Below are 23,338 nucleotides of genomic sequence, written 5' to 3' on the forward strand. Positions count from 1 at the left end.
AAGTTAAACCATTTAAAGGCAATGCTACCGAATACTAATTGAGCGTATGTAAACTTCTGACCCACTGGGAATGTGATGAAAGAAATAAAAGCTGAAATAAATTATTCTCTCTACTATTATTCTGACATTTCACATTCTTAAAATAAAGTGGTGATCCTAACTGACCTAAAACAGGGCATTTTTACTAGGATTAAACATCAAGAATTGTGAAGAACTGAGTTTAAATGTATTTGGCTATGGTGTTTGTACACTTCTGACTTCAACTGCATATATAGAGAGAAGTAAAGATACATGTGTGTGTATGTGTATATACAGTGCCTTGCGAAAGTATTCGGCCCCCTTGAACTTTGCGACCTTTTGCCACATTTCAGGCTTCAAACATAAAGATATAAAACTGTATTTTTTGTGAAGAATCAACAACAAGTGGGACACAATCATGAAGTGGAACGACATTTATTGGATATTTCAAACTTTTTTAACAAATCAAAAACTGAAAAATTGGGCGTGCAAAATTATTCATAGAGACATAGAGAGAGAGGTAAAGACAGAGAGCGGTAAAGACAGAAACTGAAACCTGACTTATCTTCCTCTCTCTCTCCGTTATTCTCTCTCTGTCCCTTATTCTCTCTCTCAAACTGAAACCTGACTCCTCTTCCTCTCTCCCTCTCTCCCTTATTCTCTCTCTCTCCCTTATTCTCTCCCTCAAACTGAAACCAGACTCCAATTCCTCTCTCTCTCCCTTATTCTCTCTCTCAAACTGAAACCTGACTCCTCTTCCTCTCTCTCTCTCTCGCTTATTCTCTCCCTCAAACTGAAACCAAACTCCTCTTCCTCTCTCTCTCTCTCCCTTATTCTCTCTCTCTCCCTTATTCTCTCTCTCAAACTGAAACCAAATTCCTCTTCCTCTCTCTCTCTCTCTCTCCCTTCTTATCTCTGTCAAACTGAAACCTGACTCCTCTTCCTCTCTCTCCCTTAATCTCTCCCTCAAACTGAAACCAAACTCCTCTTCCTCTCTCTCTCTCTCCCTTATTATCTCTGTCAAACTGAAACCCGACTCCTCTTCCTCTCTCTCCCTCCCTTATTCTCTCCCTCAAACTGAAACCAAACTCCTCTCTCTCTCTCTCTCCCTTATTCTCTCCCTCAAACTGAAACCTCTCTCTCTCCCTTATTCTCTCCCTCAAACTGAAACCTCTCTCTCTCTCTCTCCCTTATTCTCTCCATCAAACTGAAACCTCTCTCTCTCTCTCCCTTATTCTCTCCCTCAAACTGAAACCTCTCTCTCTCTCTCCCTTATTCTCTCCCTCAAACTGAAACCAAACTCCCCTCTCTCTCTCTCCCTTATTCTCTCCCTCAAACTGAAACCTCTCTCTCTCTCTCCCTTATTCCCTCCCTCAAACTGAAACCTCTCTCTCTCTCTCCCTTATTCTCTCCATCAAACTGAAACCTCTCTCTCTCTCCCTTATTCTCTCCATCAAACTGAAACCTCTCTCTCTCTCTCTCCCTTATTCTCTCCATCAAACTGAAACCTCTCTCCCTCTCCCTCAAACTGAAACCTCTCTCTCTCTCTCCCTTATTCTCTCCATCAAACTGAAACCTCTCTCTCTCTCTCTCCCTTATTCTCTCCATCAAACTGAAACCTGTCTCTCTCTCTCCCTTATTCTCTCCATCAAACTGAAACCTCTCTCTCTCTCTCCCTTATTCTCTCCCTCAAACTGAAACCTCTCTCTCTCTCTCCCTTATTCTCTCCCTCAAACTGAAACCTCTCTCTCTCTCTCTCCCTTATTCTCTCCATCAAACTGAAACCTCTCTCTCTCTCTCTCCCTTATTCTCTCCATCAAAATGAAACCTCTCTCTCTCTCTCTCTCTCCCTTATTCTCTCCATCAAAATGAAACCTCTCTCTCTCTCTCTCCCTTATTCTCTCCATCAAACTGAAACCTCTCTCTCTCTCTCTCCCTTATTCTCTCCATCAAACTGAAACCTCTCTCTCTCTCCCTTATTCTCTCCCTCAAACTGAAACCTCTCTCTCTCTCTCCCTTATTCTCTCCATCAAACTGAAACCTCTCTCTCTCTCTCCCTTATTCTCTCCATCAAACTGAAACCTCTCTCTCTCTCTCCCTTATTCTCTCCCTCAAACGGAAACCTCTCTCTCTCTCTCCCTTATTCTCTCCCTCAAACGGAAACCTCTCTCTCTCTCTCTCCCTTATTCTCTCCCTCAAACTGAAACCTCTCTCTCTCTCTCTCCCTTATTCTCTCCCTCAAACTGAAACCTCTCTCTCTCTCTCTCCCTTATTCTCTCCCTCAAACTGAAACCTCTCTCTCTCTCTCTCTCTCCCTTATTCTCTCCATCAAAATGAAACCTCTCTCTCTCTCTCTCTCCCTTATTCTCTCCATCAAACTGAAACCTCTCTCTCTCTCTCTCCCTTATTCTCTCCATCAAACTGAAACCTCTCTCTCTGTCTCTCTGTCTCTCTCTCTCTCTCAACCTTTATCTCTCTCTTTGTACTTTAACATTGTTATTTTTGTAGATAACCTGAAGTCTGCTGATGACGGTTTCCTCCCAAATCTTTAACAATCTGGTAAAATGGTCAACTTTAATCTCCATGTGAATGATACTGTTACGTTTGCTATTGCCCAGACTGCTGACCTGGCTGTGTCACAACTACACTCTGATTGTATAGCAAAGCAGGAAGCTGATTTAAAACGGCTGAAGAGAAGTAGCAGCTTCACTTTCATAAAAAGGTTGAATGAATAATCGGCTTCTTACTGAACGACGCAATCGGTTTTTATTTGTGTAGAAAAAAAGCCAACCTTCAAATCTTAGCTTCTTTTTATTTATTTATTTATTTTTATTTAACCAGGTAGGCCAGTTGAGAACAAGTTCTCATTTACAACTGTGACCTGGCCAAGAATAAAGCAAAGCAGTTCGACACATACAACAACACAGAGTTACACATGGAGTAAAACAAACATACAGTCAATAATACAGTATAAACAAGTCTATATACAATGTGAGCAAATGAGGTGAGATAAGGGAGGTAAAGGCAAAAAAAAGGCCATGGTGGCAAAGTAAATACAATATAGCAAGTAAAACACTGGAATGGTAGATTTGCAGTGGAAGAAAGTAGAGAGAAATAATGGGGTGCAAAGGAGCACAATAAATAAATACAGTAGGGAAAGAGGTAGTTGTTTGGGCTAAATTATAGATGGGCTATGTACAGGTGCAGTAATCTGTGAGCTGCTCTGACAGCTGGTGCTTAAAGCTGGTGAGGGAGATAACCAGCTTCTAGAGTGCCTTCAGTATTTACATAAGAATTCTGACCCTTTGCTATGAGACTCAAATTGAGCTCAGGTGCATCCTGTTTCCAATGATCATCCTTGAGATGTTTCTACAACTTGATTGGAGACCACCTGTGGTAAATTCAGTTGATTGGACATGATTTGGAAAGGCACACACCTGTCTACATAAGGTCCCACTCTCCCACAGGAGAGAGAGAGAGAGAGATTTCAGTTTGAGGGAGAGAATAAGGGAGGGAGAGAGAGGTTTCAGTTTGAGGGAGAGAATAAGAGAGAGAGAGGTGTCAGTTTGAAGGAGAGAATAAGAGAGAGAGAGAGAGGTTTCAGTTTGAAGGAGAGAATAAGGGAGAGAGAGAGGTTTCAGTTTGAAGGAGAGAATAAGGGAGAGAGAGAGAGGGGTTTCAGTTTGAAGAAGAGAATAAGGGAGAGAGAGAGGTTTCAGTTTGAAGGAGAGAATAAGGGAGGGAGAGAGAGGTTTCAGTTTGAGGGAGAGAATAAGGGAGGGAGAGAATAAGGGAGAGAGAGAGAGACAGGTTTCAGTTTGAGGGAGAGAATAAGGGAGGGAGAGAATAAGGGAGAGAGAGAGACAGGTTTCAGTTTGAGGGAGAGAATAAGGGAGGGAGAGAGGTTTCAGTTTGAAGGAGAGAATAAGGGAGGGAGAGAGAGACAGGTTTCAGTTTGAGGGAGAGAATAAGAGAGAGAGAGGTTTCAGTTTGAAGGAGAGAATAAGGGAGAGAGAGAGAGACAGGTTTCAGTTTGAGGGAGAGAGAGAGAGGGGTTTCAGTTTGAGGGAGAGAATAAGAGCGCGAGAGGTTTCAGTTTGAAGGAGAGAATAAGGGAGAGAGAGAGAGAGAGACAGGTTTCAGTTTGAGGGAGAGAATAAGAGAGAGAGAGAGAGAGAGAGAGAGGAAGAGGAGTCTGGTTTCAGTTTGTGAGGGGGGTTGTCCGGCTGCAACAGGTGTTATCGTTGGTACCAGTACATCATTATGGGATGGTGACTCAGTGAAATAAAAACATAATTGAGGTGAGAGATGAGGAAGTGCTTTAGTCCCTTTTATTTTTATATTTTTTTGAGTCACACAATCTTGACAGAGGAAAAGATGACAGACTCTATCTCTCACATCTCTAAAATGAATATTCTGTGGTTTCTACTCATACTGACAGGTTAAACTAAACTAAATTAACTACAGACTAAAAATAATACTGGCTGATATACAAAACAGACAGATTTACTAAATGGTGCACCTGTATTTTCCAAAGGGATTAAGCATTGAGGGCAGAAGAAAAAGTTACAATTAGAATTGTAAATTGAAAATGAACACTGTTTCATGTTTTAAATTGGTTTGTTTTAGTTTTTTTTTTTCCTCGCTGAAAAAACAGGTACAACCTTTGCCTCTCTTTAGGGACCTGGGCTGAAGTCCCTCCAATAGACCAGTATAGGTTGAGGAGAGGTTCTGTGTTCCTCTCTTTAGGGACCTGAAGTCCCTCCAATAGACCAGTATAGGTTGAGGAGAGGTTCTGTGTTCCTCTCTTTAGGGACCTGGGCTGAAGTCCCTCCAATAGACCAGTATAGGTTGAAGAGAGGTTCTGTGTTCCTCTCTTTAGGGACCTGAAGTCCCTCCAATAGACCAGTATAGGTTGAAGGGAGGTTCTGGCTGTTGCAGAACCACCTGAGGAACTTAAAGGATTTTGATGGAAGGTCAATCGTACTGTAATAGTTGATGACAAAGAGATCTCATACCCAAGAAGACACAAGGCTGTAATCGCTGCCAAAGGTGCTTCAACAAAGTACTGAGTACTTATGGAAATGTTTATTTTTTATTTTTATGAATTAGAAATAAAAAATATATTTTTTTTTTGCATTTTCATTATGGGGTATTGTGATGTCATTATGGGGTATTGTGATGTCATTATGGGGTATTGTGGTGTCATTATGGAGTATTGTGATGTCATTATGGGGTATTGTGATGTCATTATGGGGTATTGTGATGTCATTATGGGGTATTGTGATGTCATTATGGGGTCTTGCGATGTCATTATGGGGTATTGTGATGTCATTATGGGGTATTGTGATGTCATTATGGGGTATTGTGATGTCATTATGGGGTATTGTGATGTCATTATGGGGTATTGTGATGTCATTATGGGGTATTGTGTGTAGATTGATGAGAGGAAAAACACTTGAATTAATTTTAGAATAAGTCTGTAAAGTAACAAAATGTGGGAAAAGTCACAGGGATACTTTGCGAAGGCGATGTAGATGTTTTTGAAACGTCACAACCATATCAACATGAATATTTATCTGCTGGAGCACGTTCTATTGGAGAACCATCTAATGAGTGAACACGCAGTCTATCTTAAACATTCTTACGAGAGTTTCAAAACAACACAAATGTAGTTTTTTTTGTGTGTTAAATCAGCAAAGGATTCCTGCATAGATATAAAATCTGAGTGGAGTTTTGACACAGATCAGGGAGAGACTTGTCCACCTGACTGTGGATCAACAGTCTGGACGGAATGGTACCGTCTACATAGAGATGAAGTTTACCATTTTAAATAGACCAGTGGTGTTTATATAAATAGTGCAGAGAACGGGTCCCAGAACCGACCCATGTGGGGTCTCTCCTGTCTCTGTCTCTCTCTCCTCTCTCTCTCTCTGTCTCTCTCTCTCTCTCTGTCTCTCTCTCTGTCTCTCTGTCTCTGTCTCTCTCTCTTTCTCCCTCCTCCCTGTTATCTCTTAATTTTCTATTTCAACTTAAGGGCATGGGAAACATATGTTAACATTGTCAAAGCAAGTGAAGTAGATAATAAACACAAGTGAAATAAACAATAAAAATGAACAGTAAACATTACACTCACAGAAGTTCCAAAATAATAAAGACATTTCAAATGTCATATTGTGTCTATATACAGCGTTGTAACAATGTACAAATGGTTAAAGTACAAAAGGAAAAATAAATAAGCATAAATATGGGTTGTATTTACAATGGTGTTCGTTCTTCACCTTTCTTGCCATTTTCTCGTGGCAACAGGTCACAAATCTTGCTGCTGTGATGGCACACTGTGGTATTTCACCCAGTAGATATGGGAGTTTATCAAAATTGGGTTTGTTTTCAAATCTTTGTGAATCTGTGTAATCTGAGGGAAACATGGGTCTCTAATATGGTCAAACCTTTGACAGGAGGTTAGGAAGTGCAGCTCAGTTTTCACCTCAGTGTGCACATAGCCTGTCTTCTCTTGAGAGCCAGGTCTGCCTACGTTGGCCTCTCCTCTCTCTTACTCTCTCTCTTGTTCTCTCGCCCAATCCCCCCCTCCTCTCTCCCTGACACACACACACACACACACACACACACACACACACACTGCTCGTGTTGTCTCTGCCCTAAATGTCACACATTCCTGGGGGGGGAAAAAATATGTTTTTATAAAGCTTTGTATTATTGTATGCTTCTCGATTGTGTGTTTGTGTTTGTGTGTATGTGAGTGTTTGTGTGTGTGTGTGTGTGTGTGTGTGTGTGCTTATGCATACAACACCGGTGATACGAACCAGACACCAGTCCATAAAAAAAAAAAATGCCGCATCATGACTGTGATCTGTTACCACGGCGATACTCAGCGTTACCACGGTGATCGATCACAGCCAGACCCATACAGCGACATGATTCTACGATGCTGTTGTTATGATGTTCACAACTAGTGGTGTAGCCTGGTCATGTCTAATAGTAGAAACATAAAGAGTGGCTTGTTTTCTGTTTTAATGTCTAAATTGCTGTGTCTGGTTGAGACTAGGTGGTGCTGTGGTGCTGTCTGGTTGAGACTGTAGGGGGTGCGTCTGATTGAGACTGTAGGGGGCGCTGTCTGGTTGGGACTGTAGGGGGCGCTGTCTGCTTGAGACTGTAGATGGCGCTGTCTGGTTGAGACTGTCTGGTTGAGACTGCAGGGGGCGCTGTCTGGTTGAGACTGTAGGGGGCACTGTCTGGTTGAGACTTTCTGGTTGAGACTGTAGGGGGCGCTGTCTGGTTGAGACTGTCTGGTTTAGACTGTAGGGGGTGCTGTCTGGTTGGGACTGTAGGGGGTGCTGTCTGGTTGGGACTGTAGGGGGTGCTGTCTGGTTGAGACTGTAGGGGGCGCTGTCTGGTTGAGACTGTAGGGGGCGCTGTCTGGTTGAGACTCTAGGGGGCGCTGTCTGAGACTGTAGGGGGCGCTGTCTGATTGAGACTGTAGGGGGCGCTGTCTGATTGAGACTGTAGGGGGCGCTGTCTGATTGAGGCTGTAGGGGGCGCTGTCTGGTTGAGACTAGGTGGTGCTGTCTGGTTGAGACTGTAGGGGGCGCTGTCTGGTTGAGACTGTAGGGGGCGCTGTCTGGTTGAGACTGTAGGGGGCGCTGTCTGGTTGAGACTGTAGGGGGCGCTGTGGTGCTGTCTGGTTGAGACTGTAGGGGGCGCTGTCTGGTTGAGACTGTAGGGGGCGCTGTCTGGTTGAGACTGTAGGGGGTGATGTCTGGTTGAGACTGTAGGGGGCGCTGTCTGGTTGAGACTGTAGGTGGTGCTGTCTGGTTGAGACTGTCTGGTTGAGACTGTAGGGGGTGCTGTCTGGTTGAGACTGTAGGGGGCGCTGTCTGGTTGAGACTGTAGGGGGCGCTGTCTGGTTGAGACTGTCTGGTTGAGACTGTAGGGGACGCTGTCTTATTGAGACTGTAGGGGCGCTGTCTGGTTGAGACTGTCTGGTTGAGACTGTAGGGGGCGCTGTCTGGTTGAGACTGTAGGGGGTGCTGTCTGGTTGAGACTGTAGGGGGCGCTGTCTGGTTGAGACTGTAGGGGGCGCTGTCTGGTTGAGACTGTAGGGGGCGCTGTCTGGTTGAGACTGTAGGGGGCGCTGTCTGGTTGAGACTGTAGGGGGTGCTGTCTTATTGAGACTGCAGGGGGCGCTGTCTTATTGAGACTGTAGGGGGCGCTGTCTGGTTGAGACTGTAGGGGGTGCTGTCTGGTTGAGACTAGGGGGCGCTGTCTGATTGAGACTGTAGGGGGCGCTGTCTGGTTGAGACTGTAGGGGGCGCTGTCTGGTTGAGACTGTAGTCGGCGCTGTCTGGTTGAGACTGTAGGGGGTGCTGTCTGGTTGAGACTGTAGGGGGTGCTGTCTGGTTGAGACTAGGGGGCGCTGTCTGATTGAGACTGTAGGGGGCGCTGTCTGGTTGAGACTTTAGGGGGCGCTGTCTGGTTGAGACTGTAGGTGATGCTGTCTGGTTGAGACTGTCTGGTTGAGACTCTAGGGGGCGCTGTCTGGTTGAGACTGTAGCTGATGCTGTCTGGTTGAGACTGTCTGGTTGAGACTGTAGGTGATGCTGTCTGGTTGAGACTGTCTGGTTGATACTGTAGGGGGCGCTGTCTGGTTGAGACTAGGTGGTGCTGTCTGGTTGAGACTGTAGGGGGTGCTGTCTGGTTGAGACTGTAGGGGGCGCTGTCTGGTTGATACTGTAGGGGGCGCTGTCTGGTTGAGACTGTCTGGTTGATACTGTAGGGGGTGCTGTCTGGTTGAGACTGTAGGGGGCGCTGTCTGGTTGATACTGTAGGGGGCGCTGTCTGGTTGAGACTGTCTGGTTGAGTGTTTCAGATACTGTGTGTTGCTACTATGTGTTTGTGTCACACTGCTTTGTATGAGTCAGGAATCGCCCAGCTGTCTTCTGACCTGATCTGGGAAGTGGAATAGGAAGATAAAGTTGTGAATGTCCCTTTGTGAACACACAGGGGATATGTGGTCTGTGTTGTTATTGTCATTGTGTGCGCTTTTGGTACAACTTTTTACATGTCTATGCTAACTATATACCTCTTAGTTTTTTATGGGTATTGTCTGGCTGATCCTAGATCTGTGTTCGATCATCCTCTAAACATGCTGAACTAAACATCCCTTCTGATCAATGTCCAAATCCAGCTGTTTCTGGGAGACACAGAGACACGGAGACACAGAGAGAGAGAGAGAGAGACAGAGAGAGAGAGACAGGGAGAGGGAGAGAGACACACAGAGAGAGAGAGACAGAGAGAGAGACAGGGAGAGAGACACAGAGAGAGAGACACAGAGAGAGAGAGACAGGGAGAGGGAGAGAGATATAAAGGAAGAGAGGGAGGAAGAGAGAGCAGGAAATGTTGAGATTTCCTTTGTGTGATGCTGGAGCTGGGGGGGGGGGGGGGGGTAATTCATTCCTACAAGTGTGTCTGTCCCTGCTCGCTGGCGGTCTGTGTGTTTGGGACAGTGAAAAGGAGATATCTTGAGACACCGGGTAGGAAAGGCAGTGGAAGACTCTTTAGCGTTGAACGGAAGCTCTACACTTGGGACTTGGTGCCTAAGCACCACACACACACCTTCATATACACATTACGGAGACGGTGTGTGTGTGTGAGAGAGATGTCAAGACGTTCTCCTCTCCCGGGAGAGCAGTAACAGTTTGGTTACCCCCGGGGGGGTTTTAACTGTGCGATTGTCACTGGTGATCGTTGCTTGGGTCATCACCGTCGCCGGGTGCGTTGCCAGGTGTGTTGCCACGGCGGCACCATGCTGAGGTGTGTTATCCAACGGGCCAGCAATCTGCGGGAGAAGGATGGTCGCCTTAGTGACCCTCTGTGTGGCGTCATCTTCAGAGGTAATGGGTCAGGGGTCAGGGGTCAGAGGTGAACGGGTGTAAGAGGTACAGTTGGATATTTTCTTCCTTGTGGTGAATTGATTGATTGATAAATGTCACTGATTGGTCAGAAAGTCCACTCAACCTGGTGTCCCAGGTCGGACCCTGACTAGATGGTATATCATGTAGGGTTGATTTCAGAAAACGAACGGTGCTTTTGGTAGCAATCTTCAACCTTGGGTTACCTCAGAGAAACCTCTTGCTTTATGGGAAAAGGTTGAAGAAAAAGGAAGCTTCTTGTGGTTTCATTGGTCAGGGGGTTTTCCTCGTTATCATTATGGACATTTCTGTTTCCTCCGTTGATTCGTCATTAGCCAATCGTGTAAACGATGAAGAGAATTGATACATTACCACAAGATGTGTTATTACATTACTTTAAGACACATGATTGATTATGTTAAGACACATGATTGATTATGTTAAGACACATGATTGATTATGTTAAGACACATGATTGATTATGTTAAGACACATGATTGATTATGTTAAGACACATGATTGATTATGTTAAGACACATTATTGATTATGTTAAGACACATTATTGATTATGTTAAGACACATTATTGATTATGTTAAGACACATGATTGATTATGTTAAGACACATTATTGATTATGTTAAGACACATTATTGATTGTGTTAAGACACATTATTGATTATGTTAAGACACATTATTGATTATGTTAAGACACATGATTGATTATGTTAAGACACATGATTGATTATGTTAAGACACATGATTGATTATGTTAAGACACATGATTGATTGTGTTAAGACACATTATTGATTATGTTAAGACACATGATTGATTATGTTAAGACACATGATTGATTATGTTAAGACACATGATTGATTATGTTAAGACACATGCTTGATTATGTTAAGACACATGATTGATTATGTTAAGACACATGATTGATTATGTTAAGACACATTATTGATTATGTTAAGACACATTATTGATTATGTTAAGACACATTATTGATTATGTTAAGACACATGATTGATTATGTTAAGACACATGATTGATTATGTTAAGACACATTATTGATTATGTTAAGACACATTATTGATTATGTTAAGACACATTATTGATTATGTTAAGACACATTATTGATTATGTTAAGACACATGATTGATTATGTTAAGACACATGATTGATTATGTTAAGACACATGATTGATTATGTTAAGACACATTATTGATTATGTTAAGACACATTATTGATTATGTTAAGACACATTATTGATTATGTTAAGACACATGATTGATTATGTTAAGACACATGATTGATTATGTTAAGACACATGATTGATTATGTTAAGACACATTATTGATTATGTTAAGACACATTATTGATTATGTTAAGACACATTATTGATTATGTTAAGCAGCGAACGGTGGCTTTTCTTTATCAATGAAAACATATCAATGTAAATTTAACTTGTAAGAAATAACAATAATTATTATCATATTATGTTATGAATTAAACATGATTTCATTATGAACGATAAGGTATTACATAATTATTATTATCATAGTATGAATTAAACATGACTTCATTAGGAACGACATTATAATAGGTGAGTACATTATCTTGTATTTTTCCATCACCTTCAATGTGGTAATGGCTGTCTGACTAACATGGGAGGTTAACTGCTCTTACTTCCTCTCTTTGTTCCATCCATTTCCTGTTCCTGGTGCCATCAGACTGACATGTGGGTCCTAGTTCCCATGGCACCGTACCACAAGCCCAAGTTTTGTCGCTCTGACAGAAACATGTAGTTGATGTGTAATGATTTGACATGTTTCAGACCGTTTCTATAAATCAAAGTTATTTTGAGTCACTCTGGATCAGAGCGTCTGACATTGCTGGTACCCTGTTACATTGTTCTCAGTGTAGCTCAGATAACTATTATGGACTTAATAGAGTGAGGACAGTTGTTGTACCCTGGTTCATTGCTCTCTCTCTCTCTCTCTCTCTCTCTCTCTCTCTGTGTCTCTCTCACTCTCTCTGTCTCTGTCTCTCTGTCTGTCTCTCTCTCTCTCTCTCTCTCTCTCTCTCTCTCTCTGTGTCTCTCTGTCTCTCTCTCTCTCTCTCTCTCTCTCTCTCTCTCTCTCTCTCTGTCACTCTGTCTCTCTGTCTCTCTCTCTCTGTCTCTCTCTCTCTCTCTCTCTCTCTCTCTCTCTCTGTCTGTCTCGCTCTCTCTATCTGTCTCTCTCTCTCTCTCTCTCTCTCTCTCTCTGTGTCTCTGTGTCTCTCTGTCTCGCTCTCTCTGTCTCTCTGTCTCAGCAAGACTTGACCCTGTCGAATTGCAACAACTTCAGGAATTCAGCAACGTAAATAAACACGCTTTCTTGCTTTCTTTTTAGTGTGCATCCTGAATGGCACCCTATTCCCTATATAGTGCACTACTTTATACCAGGACTGGTACCCTATTCTCTACATAGTGCACTACTTTAGACCAGGACTGGTACCCTATTCCCTATACAGGGCACTACTTTAGACCAGGACTGGTACCCTATTCCCTACATAGTGCACTACTATAGACCGGATCCCTATTCCCTATATAGTGCACTACATTAGATGGGGTGCCATTTAGTGTCATCACTGTGTGTAGTTCCACCTCGATGTGTGTCTATATCAATTTCCTTATAATAAGCAAACTAGACGGCACCATTTTGTTTATTCAATTTACAGATAGCCAGGGGCACACTCCAACACTCAGACATCATTTACAGATAGCCAGGGGCGCACTCCAACGCTCAGACATCATTTACAGATAGCCAGGGGCGCACTCCAATGCTCAGACATCATTTACAGATAGCCAGGGGCGCACTCCAACGCTCAGACATCATTTACAGATAGCCAGGGGCACACTCCAACACTCATACATTATTTACAGATAGCCAGAGGCACACTACAACACTCAGACATAATTTACAAAGAAAGCATTCTCTGTTTAGTGAGTCCTCCAGATCAGAGGCAGTAGGGATGACCAGGGACGTTCTCTGTTTAGTGAGTCCTCCAGATCAGAGGCAGTAGGGATGACCAGGGATGTTCTCTGTTTAGTGAGTCCTCCAGATCAGAGGCAGTAGGGATGACCAGGGATGTTCTCTGTTTAGTGATTCCTCCAGATCAGAGGTAGTAGGGAATACCAGGGATGTTCTCTGTTTAGTGATTCCTCCAGATCAGAGGTAGTAGGGATGACCAGGGTTGTTCTCTGTTTAGTGAGTCCTCCAGATCAGAGGTAGTAGGGATTACCAGGGATGTTCTCTTGATAAGTGTGTTAGACCATTTTTCTGTCAAAATGTAACTTTTGGGTGTCAGGAAAAATATATGGAGTAAAAATAATCAAATTTTCTTTAGGAATGTAGTGATGTAAAAGTTTTCAAACATATAATTAGTGAAGTAAAGTACAGATACCACCAAAAAACGACTTAACCTGTCTAGGAGGAGTCACAAAAAGCAGAAATAGAGATAAAATGAATCACTAACCTTTGATGATCTTCATCAGATGACACTCATAGGACTTCATGTTACACAATACATGTATGTTTCTTTCGATAAAGTTCATATTTATATACAAACATCTGAGTTTACATTGCCGCGTTATGTTTAGTAGTTCCAAAACATCTGGTGATTTTGCAGAGAGAGACATCAATTTACAGAAAACCTCATAATAAACATTGATAAAAGATACAACTATTATGCATGGAATTATAGATACACTTCTCCTTAATGCAACCGCTGTGTCAGATTTCAAAAAAAACTTTATGGAGAAAGCAAACCATGCAATAATCTGAGTACAGCGTTCAGACAACAAAGCAGCCAAAAAGATACCGAGCATATTGGGTAGTCAACATTACTCAGAAATAGCATTTTAAATATTAACTTACCTTTGATGATCTTCATCAGAATGCACTCCCAGGAATCCCAGTTCCATCATAAATGTTTGATTTGTTCGATAATATCCATCAGTTATGTCCAAATAACTTCTTATGTTAGGGCGTATGGTAAACAAATCCAAAAGCGCGTTCAGGTCGCGCCGAACGTCGGACGAAAAGTTCAAAAAGTTTCGTTACAGCCCGTAGAAACCAAACTAAGTGTTTTTAACAGAAAACTTCATTAATGTTCCATCCGGACAATTCCTTTGTCTATACAAATGAAGTGGAACGTAGCTACCTTTCACGTGAGAGCGCCAGACCGAGGCTGTGGCACTCTGCCAGACCGAGGCTGTGGCACTCTGCCAGACCGAGGCTGTGGCACTCTGCCAGACCACTCACTCATAGAGCTCTTATGAGCCCCTCCTTTAGAGTAGAATCCTCAAAACAGGTCCTAAATACTGTTGACATCTAGTGGAACCCTTGGGAAGGGAAACATAACTAATACCACCCTGTGTCTTCAATGGGGGCTGAGTTGAAAAACTACAAACCTCAGACTTCCCACTTCCTGGTTGGATTTTTTCTCAGGTTTTTGCCATATGAGTTCTGTTATACTCACAGACATCATTCAAACAGTTTTAGAAACTTCAGAGTGTTTTCTATCAAATACTAATAATAATATGCATATATTAGCATCTGGGACAGTGTAGGAGGCAGTTCACTCTGGGCACGCTATTCATCCAAAGGTGAAAATGCTGCCCCCTATCCCAAAAAGGTTAACGCACAGATCTCGTTAACGGGATCAAAATCATTAACATTCGGTATCGCTGGAGCACGCCATATTCAAATGACAAAATCGTAATATTAAACATTCATGAACATACAAGAGTCCATCATTTAAAAGCTTAACTTCTTGTTAATTCAGACGCTTTGTCAGATTTCAAAAAGTCTTTACGGCGAAATCATACAATTATCTGAGGACAGCGCTACACACACAAAAGCATTAAAAACATTTTCCAAACTAGCAGAGGCGTCACAAAAGTCAGAAATAACGATAAAATAAATCACTTTCCTTTGAAGATCTTCCTCTGTTTGCAATCCCAAGGGTCCCAGCTACACTTTATATCCCCAAAAAGTCAGTTTAGTCATCCAAACAAGTCTAACAACGTTTCTAATCAATCCTAATATGTAAATAAACATACAATTTAAGACTGAGAATAATGTGTTCAATACCGGAGATAAATAATGAAATGCCTTCATCCACCCTTCGCCACAAGACTACAATCCAAATGAGAGCCACCTTGAAAAACTACAAATTCCAGCTCATTTTTCAAAAAACAAGCCTGAAACCCTTTCTAAAGACTGTTGACATCTAGTGGAAGCCCTAGGAACTGCAATCTGGGAGGATTTCCTTTTGGTTTTCCCATAAACAAGCATTTGAATGAGCAGTCACCTCAAAAATAAATATTCCGGATGGATTTTCCTCGGGTTTTCACCTACAATATCAGTTCTGTTATACTCACATGTTAACGGTTGTAGAAACTTCAGAGTGTTTTCTATCCAATGCTACCAATTACATGCATGTCCTAGCTTCTGGGCCTGAGTAACAGGCAGTTTACTTTGGGCACGTCACTTATCTGAACAACCGAACACTGCCCTGTAGCCCTAAGAGGTTTTAAGTAGTACTTTCAAATATTTTTACTTAAGTACTTTACACCACTTTTTATAACTGTCTCCATAACTGTCTATATAACTGTGTCTATATAACTGTGTGCATTCATGGAAATGGTGAGACAGATCTCCAAACCCAAGAGAGAAGAGATTTTTCCCCCAATTCTCTCTCCGTAGCTAGCTGGTTAGTCAGAGCAGTGAGGCAGTTCTGTAATTACGGTGTCTGATGTCTATAAATGGCCATGAAATCTGATGCTGATACTGCAGAGGAGGTAAAGCACACAGAGGGAAAAAGAGAGGGAGATAAATAGGGAGAGGGGAGGGAGAGAGAGTTGTTCTGAGAGCTCTATTCTCTTGTTGCTGAGAGACAGAAAGAGAGAAGGGGGAGTTTGTGAGGTGCCAACCTGAGGATCTGTCAGGACGATCCAAGAAGTGGAGGTGGAGAGAGGGGTGAGAGTTGAGGAGGGAAGAGAGGGTGAAGAGAGAGGAGAGGGGTGAAAGAGGGTCAGGAGAGAGGGGTGAGAGGTGAGGAGGGAAGAGAGGGTGAAGAGAGAGGAGAGGGGTGAAAGAGGATCAGGAGAGAGGCGAGGTGGTGCGGAGAGAGGGGTGAGGAGAGAGGTGAGACAGGGTCAGGAGAGAGGGGTGAGGTGAGACAAGGTCAGGAGAGAGGAGAGAGGTGAGACAGGGTCAGGAGAGAGGAGAGAGGTGGGTCAGGAGAGAGGAGAGAGGTGAGACAGGGTCAGGAGAGAGGAGAGACAGGGTCAGGAGAGAGGAGATAGGCGAGAGAGGAGAGAGGTGAGACAGGGTCAAGAGAAAGGAGAGAGGAGAGGTGAGACAGGGTCAGGAGAGAGGAGAGAGGTGAGACAGGGTCAGGAGAGGGGAGAGAGGAGAGGTGAGACAGGGTCAGGAGAGAGGAGAGAGGAGAGAGGTGAGACAGGGTCAGGAGAGAGGAGAGAGGTGAGACAGGGTCAGGAGAGAGGAGAGAGGTGAGACAGGGTGAGGGAGTCAGAGGAAATCCTCACTTCCTGTTTTTGAAGTCTTGGTGTTCCACACCTCAATAACTTATCCCCATCATTAGTCTGTCTGTGTCATTACCTTCCCATAGCTCTCCTTTAGGCTTTGTGTGTGTGTGTGTGTGTGTGTGTGTGTGTGTGTGTGTGTGTGTGTGTGTGTGTGTGTGTGTGTGTGTGTGTGTGTGTGTGTGTGTGTGTGTGTGTGTGTGTGTGTGTGTGTGTGTGTGTGAGGCTATTTTAAGACAGAAATTTCCAAGTCAGACACCATTCATTCAGAACCAGGAAGTGAGCATTGCGTCACTTCCTGTTGGTGAGATATCATTCCATCAAAAGCTGCCCGCTTTCCTGGGAATTATGGTGTGTGTATTTTAAGGATAGGCTTCGGATGCAAGCGTAGGCACACACACACACACACACACACACACACAGCCCCGCTCTCTTTCCTCCGAAGGTTGGAGGTGTTTTTAAAAGAACACTATACAGGAATCGAACCCTGTAACACGATATCAAAACTAGTCCCTCATCTCTGATAAAGAGGAAGTGCTTTAGGACTCTGACCACCAGACAACAGTGATAGTCCCACTTCTTCATGTGGAAACTAAAAAAGTGGGACTATGGGACATATTTCAGCAATGGCTGTGGCTGAAATTGCTGAATCCTCAAATTTGAAAGGAGGCCCACCAGTGACGGTCAGTACCGTTCAAGGGAGGAGTATTTATTTTTTCAGGCCTTATTTCCATTACAGCATATTGGATAACTGTCATTCATATTCACCCAGTTCAATGTAACAGGTTTAGGTTACTGTCATTCATATTCACCCAGTTCAATGTAACAGTGACAGGTTTAGGTTACTGTCATTCATATTCACCCAGTTCAATGTGACAGGTTTAGGTTACTGTCATTCATATTCACCCAGTTCAATGTAACAGTGACAGGTTTAGGTTACTGTCATTCATATTCACCCAGTTCAATGTAACAGTGACAGGTTTAGGTTACTGTCATTCATATTCACCCAGTTCAATGTAACAGTGACAGGTTTAGGTTACTGTCATTCATATTCACCCAGTTCAATGTGACAGGTTTAGGTTACTGTCATTCATATTCACCCAGTTCAATGTGACAGGTTTAGGTTACTGTCATTCATATTCACCCAGTTCAATGTGACAGTGACAGGTTTAGGTTACTGTCATTCATATTCACCCAGTTCAATGTAACAGTGACAGGTTTAGGTTACTGTCATTCATATTCACCCAGTTCAATGTAACAGTGACAGGTTTAGGTTACTGTCATTCATATTCACCCAGTTCAATGTAACAGTGACAGGTTTAGGTTACTGTCATTCATATTCACCCAGTTCAATGTGACAGGTTTAGGTTACTGTCATTCATATTCACCCAGTTCAATGTAACAGTGACAGGTTTAGGTTACTGTCATTCATATTCACCCAGTTCAATGTAACAGTGACAGGTTTAGGTTACTGTCATTCATATTCACCCAGTTCAATGTAACAGTGACAGGTTTAGGTTACTGTCATTCATATTCACCCAGTTCAATGTAACAGTGATAGGTTTAGGTTACTGTCATTCATATTCACCCAGTTCAATGTGACAGGTTTAGGTTACTGTCATTCATATTCACCCAGTTCAATGTAACAGTGACAGGTTTAGGTTACTGTCATTCATATTCACCCAGTTCAATGTGACAGTGACAGGTTTAGGTTACTGTCATTCATATTCACCCAGTTCAATGTGACAGGTTTAGGTTACTGTCATTCATATTCACCCAGTTCAATGTAACAGTGACAGGTTTAGGTTACTGTCATTCATATTCACCCAGTTCAATGTAACAGTGACAGGTTTAGGTTACTGTCATTCATATTCACCCAGTTCAATGTAACAGTGACAGGTTTAGGTTACTGTCATTCATATTCACCCAGTTCAATGTAACAGTGACAGGTTTAGGTTACTGTCATTCATATTCACACAGTTCAATGTGACAGGTTTAGGTTACTGTCATTCATATTCACCCAGTTCAATGTAACAGTGATAGGTTTAGGTTACTGTCATTCATATTCACCCAGTTCAATGTGACAGGTTTAGGTTACTGTCATTCATATTCACCCAGTTCAATGTAACAGTGATAGGTTTAGGTTACTGTCATTCATATTCACCCAGTTCAATGTGACAGGTTTAGGTTACTGTCATTCATATTCACCCAGTTCAATGTAACAGTGACAGGTTTAGGTTACTGTCATTCATATTCACCCAGTTCAATGTGACAGTGACAGGTTTAGGTTACTGTCATTCATATTCACCCAGTTCAATGTAACAGTGACAGGTTTAGGTTACTGTCATTCATATTCACCCAGTTCAATGTAACAGTGACAGGTTTAGGTTACTGTCATTCCTATTCACCCAGTTCAATGTGACAGTGACAGGTTTAGGTTACTGTCATTCATATTCACCCAGTTCAATGTAACAGTGACAGGTTTAGGTTACTGTCATTCATATTCACCCAGTTCAATGTAACAGTGACAGGTTTAGGTTACTGTCATTCATATTCACCCAGTTCAATGTGACAGGTTTAGGTTACTGTCATTCATATTCACCCAGTTCAATGTAACAGTGACAGGTTTAGGTTACTGTCATTCATATTCACCCAGGTCAATGTAACAGTGATGGGTTTAGGTTACTGTCATTCATATTCACCCAGTTCAATGTGACAGGTTTAGGTTACTGTCATTCATATTCACCCAGTTCAATGTAACAGTGACAGGTTTAGGTTACTGTCATTCATATTCACCCAGTTCAATGTAACAGTGACAGGTTTAGGTTACTGTCATTCATATTCACCCAGGTCAATGTAACAGTGATGGGTTTAGGTTACTGTCATTCATATTCACCCAGTTCAATGTGACAGGTTTAGGTTACTGTCATTCATATTCACCCAGTTCAATGTAACAGTGACAGGTTTAGGTTACTGTCATTCATATTCACCCAGTTCAATGTGACAGTGACAGGTTTAGGTTACTGTCATTCATATTCACCCAGTTCAATGTAACAGTGACAGGTTTAGGTTACTGTCATTCATATTCACCCAGTTCAATGTAACAGTGACAGGTTTAGGTTACTGTCATTCATATTCACCCAGTTCAATGTGACAGTGACAGGTTTAGGTTACTGTCATTCATATTCACCCAGTTCAATGTAACAGTGACAGGTTTAGGTTACTGTCATTCATATTCACCCAGTTCAATGTAACAGTGACAGGTTTAGGTTACTGTCATTCATATTCACCCAGTTCAATGTGACAGGTTTAGGTTACTGTCATTCATATTCACCCAGTTCAATGTAACAGTGACAGGTTTAGGTTACTGTCATTCATATTCACCCAGTTCAATGTAACAGTGACAGGTTTAGGTTACTGTCATTCATATTCACCCAGGTCAATGTAACAGTGATGGGTTTAGGTTACTGTCATTCATATTCACCCAGTTCAATGTGACAGGTTTAGGTTACTGTCATTCATATTCACCCAGTTCAATGTAACAGTGACAGGTTTAGGTTACTGTCATTCATATTCACCCAGTTCAATGTAACAGTGACAGGTTTAGGTTACTGTCATTCATATTCACCCAGTTCAATGTGACAGTGACAGGTTTAGGTTACTGTCATTCATATTCACCCAGTTCAATGTAACAGTGACAGGTTTAGGTTACTGTCATTCATATTCACCCAGTTCAATGTAACAGTGACAGGTTTAGGTTACTGTCATTCATATTCACCCAGTTCAATGTGACAGGTTTAGGTTACTGTCATTCATATTCACCCAGTTCAATGTAACAGTGACAGGTTTAGGTTACTGTCATTCATATTCACCCAGGTCAATGTAACAGTGATGGGTTTAGGTTACTGTCATTCATATTCACCCAGTTCAATGTGACAGGTTTAGGTTACTGTCATTCATATTCACCCAGTTCAATGTAACAGTGACAGGTTTAGGTTACTGTCATTCATATTCACCCAGTTCAATGTAACAGTGACAGGTTTAGGTTACTGTCATTCATATTCACCCAGGTCAATGTAACAGTGATGGGTTTAGGTTACTGTCATTCATATTCACCCAGTTCAATGTGACAGGTTTAGGTTACTGTCATTCATATTCACCCAGTTCAATGTAACAGTGACAGGTTTAGGTTACTGTCATTCATATTCACCCAGTTCAATGTAACAGTGACAGGTTTAGGTTACTGTCATTTTTATTCACCCAGTTCAATGTAACAGTGACAGGTTTAGGTTACTGTCATTCATATTCACCCAGTTCAATGTAACAGTGACAGGTTTAGGTTACAGTCATTCATATTCACCCAGTTCAATGTAACAGTGACAGGTTTAGGTTACTGTCATTCATATTCACCCAGTTCAATGTAACAGTGATGGGTTTAGGTTACTGTCATCCATATTCACCCAGTTCAATGTAACAGTGGTACATCATTGTGGAGAGGTTGGAGTCTGTTTGTTTGATTGAGTGTGTGGACAGGTGTCTTTTATACAGGTAACGAGTTCAAACAGGTGCAGTTAATACAGGTAATGAGTTGAGAACAGGACGTTTTTCTTTAAGAAGCCCAACAGGTACAGAGTCAATGTGGAGGCGATATACAGGGTATTACGGTACAGAGTCAATGTGGAGGCTATATACAGGGTATTACGGTACAGAGTCAATGTGGAGGCTATATACAGGGGTACCGGTACAGAGTCAATGTGGAGGCTATATACAGGGGGTACCGGTACAGAGTCAATGTGGAGGCTATATACAGGGGGTACCGGTACAGAGTCAATGTGGAGGCTGTATACAGGGGGTACCGGTACAGAGTCAATGTGAAGGCTATATAAAGGGGTACAGGTACAGAGTCAACGTGGAGGCTATATACTGGGGGTACCGGTACAGAGTCAATGTGGAGGCTATATACAGGGTATTACGGTACAGAGTCCATGTGGAGGCTATATACAGGGGGAACCGGTACAGAGTCAATGTGGAGGCTATATACAGGGTATTACGGTACAGAGTCAATCTAGAGGCTATATACAGGGTATTACGGTACAGAGTCAACCTGGAGGCTATATACAGGGTATTACGGTACAGAGTCAAGCTGGAGGCTATATACAGGGTATTACGGTACAGAGTCAATCTGGAGGCTATATACAGGGGTATCGGTACAGAGTCAATGTGTGGGGCCACCAGTTAGTCGAGGTAACTGAGATAATATCTACATGTAGGTATAGTTAAAGTGACTATGCATAGATTATAAACAGAGTAGCAGCAGCGTAAAAGAGGTCCGGGGGGCCATTTGATTCGCTGTTCAGGAGTGTTATTTGCTTGGGGGTAGAAGCTGTTAAGGAGCCTTCTGGACCTAGACTTGGCGCTCCGGTACCACTTGTCATGCGGCAGCAGAGAGAACAGTCTTTGACTCGGGTGGCTGGAGTCTTTGACCATTTTTAAAGCCTTTCTCTGACACCGCCTGGTATTGAGGTCCTGGGTGGCAGGAAGCTTAGCCCCAGTGATGTACTGGGCCGTACTTACTACCCTCTGTAGTGCCTTGCGGTCGGAGGCCGAACAGTTGCCATACCAGGCAGGACGCTCTCGTTCTCGGTCCTCCTTTTCCTGTAGTCCACAATCATCTCCTTTGTCTTGATCACGTTGAGGCAGAGGTTGTTGTCCTGGCACCACACGACCAGGTCTCTGACCTCCCTATAGAGTGTCTCGTTGTGGTTGGTGATCAAGGCCTTGAAATTAGTAAAACCAAAAAGCTTACCTTGACTTGGAGGAGTTCCAGGGTTGTTGGATAGTCATAGCCAGCTAGCTAACATAGCATCCCTCTGTTTGAGCAAGGTGTTTGAATAGGCTAATCTAGCTAGCTAACATAGCATCCCTCTGTTTGAGCCAGGTGTTTGAATAGGCTAATCTAGCTAGCTAACATAGCATTCCTCTGTTTGAGCCAGGTGTTTGAATAGGCTAATCTAGCTAGCTAACATAGCATTCCTCTCTTTGAGCCAGGTGTTTGAATAGGCTAATCTAGCTAGCTAACATAGCATTTCTCTGTTTGAGCCCGGTGTTTGAATAGGCTAATCTAGCTAGCTGTTTGAGCAGGGTGTTTGAGTAGGCTAAACTAGCTAGCTATTTGAGCAGGGTGTTTGAGTAGGCTAAACCAGCTAGCTACATTTTCTAGCAAAATAAGTGAAACTGAAAGTTTAAAAAAAAGACAATCTGGTCTTGCTTCTTCATATGTAAAGAAATTAATTTGTTTAAAACTGTTCAACTATTGTCTTTCTCTCTCTTTGAGTCAATTACTCAGCACATTTTATGCACTGCGGCGCTAGCTAGCTGTAGCTTATGCTTCCAGTACTAGATTAATTCTCTGATCCTTTGATTGGGTCGGCAACAGGTCAGTTCATGCTGCAATTATTTGGTCAAATGTGATTAAAATGTGTTTTATCTTAAAAGGATAACTTTTTAAATGTTTCACAATTTGTATTTTTTTTTTAATTCACTGAGGAGGATGCTCCTTCTCTTCCTCCTCTGAGGAACCTCCGTGTGTGTGTGTGTGTGTGTGTGTGTACAGTACCAGTCAAAGTATATTTTGATTTGGTTACTACATGATTCCATATGTGTTATTTCATTGTTTTGATGTCTTCACTATTATTCTTCAATGTAGAAAATAGTAAAAAGAAAAACCCTAGAATGAGTAGGTGTTCTAGAACTTTCGACTGGTACTGAATCTCTGGGTGTTCTCTCTGTACCAA

At 42.5% G+C, this 23,338-nt stretch overlaps 1 protein-coding gene across 1 annotated transcript in view; it reads left to right on the top strand.

Annotated features, from left to right (window-relative positions):
- dysf (dysferlin, limb girdle muscular dystrophy 2B (autosomal recessive)) overlaps positions 1-23,338 on the top strand; it is a 154,535-nt gene that overhangs the window by 2,703 nt on the left and 128,494 nt on the right.

The sequence above is a fragment of the Oncorhynchus mykiss genome, chromosome 9 (genome assembly GCF_057628025.1).
Source record: "Oncorhynchus mykiss isolate SJ-2025 chromosome 9, ASM5762802v1, whole genome shotgun sequence".
NCBI lineage: Eukaryota > Metazoa > Chordata > Actinopteri > Salmoniformes > Salmonidae > Oncorhynchus > Oncorhynchus mykiss.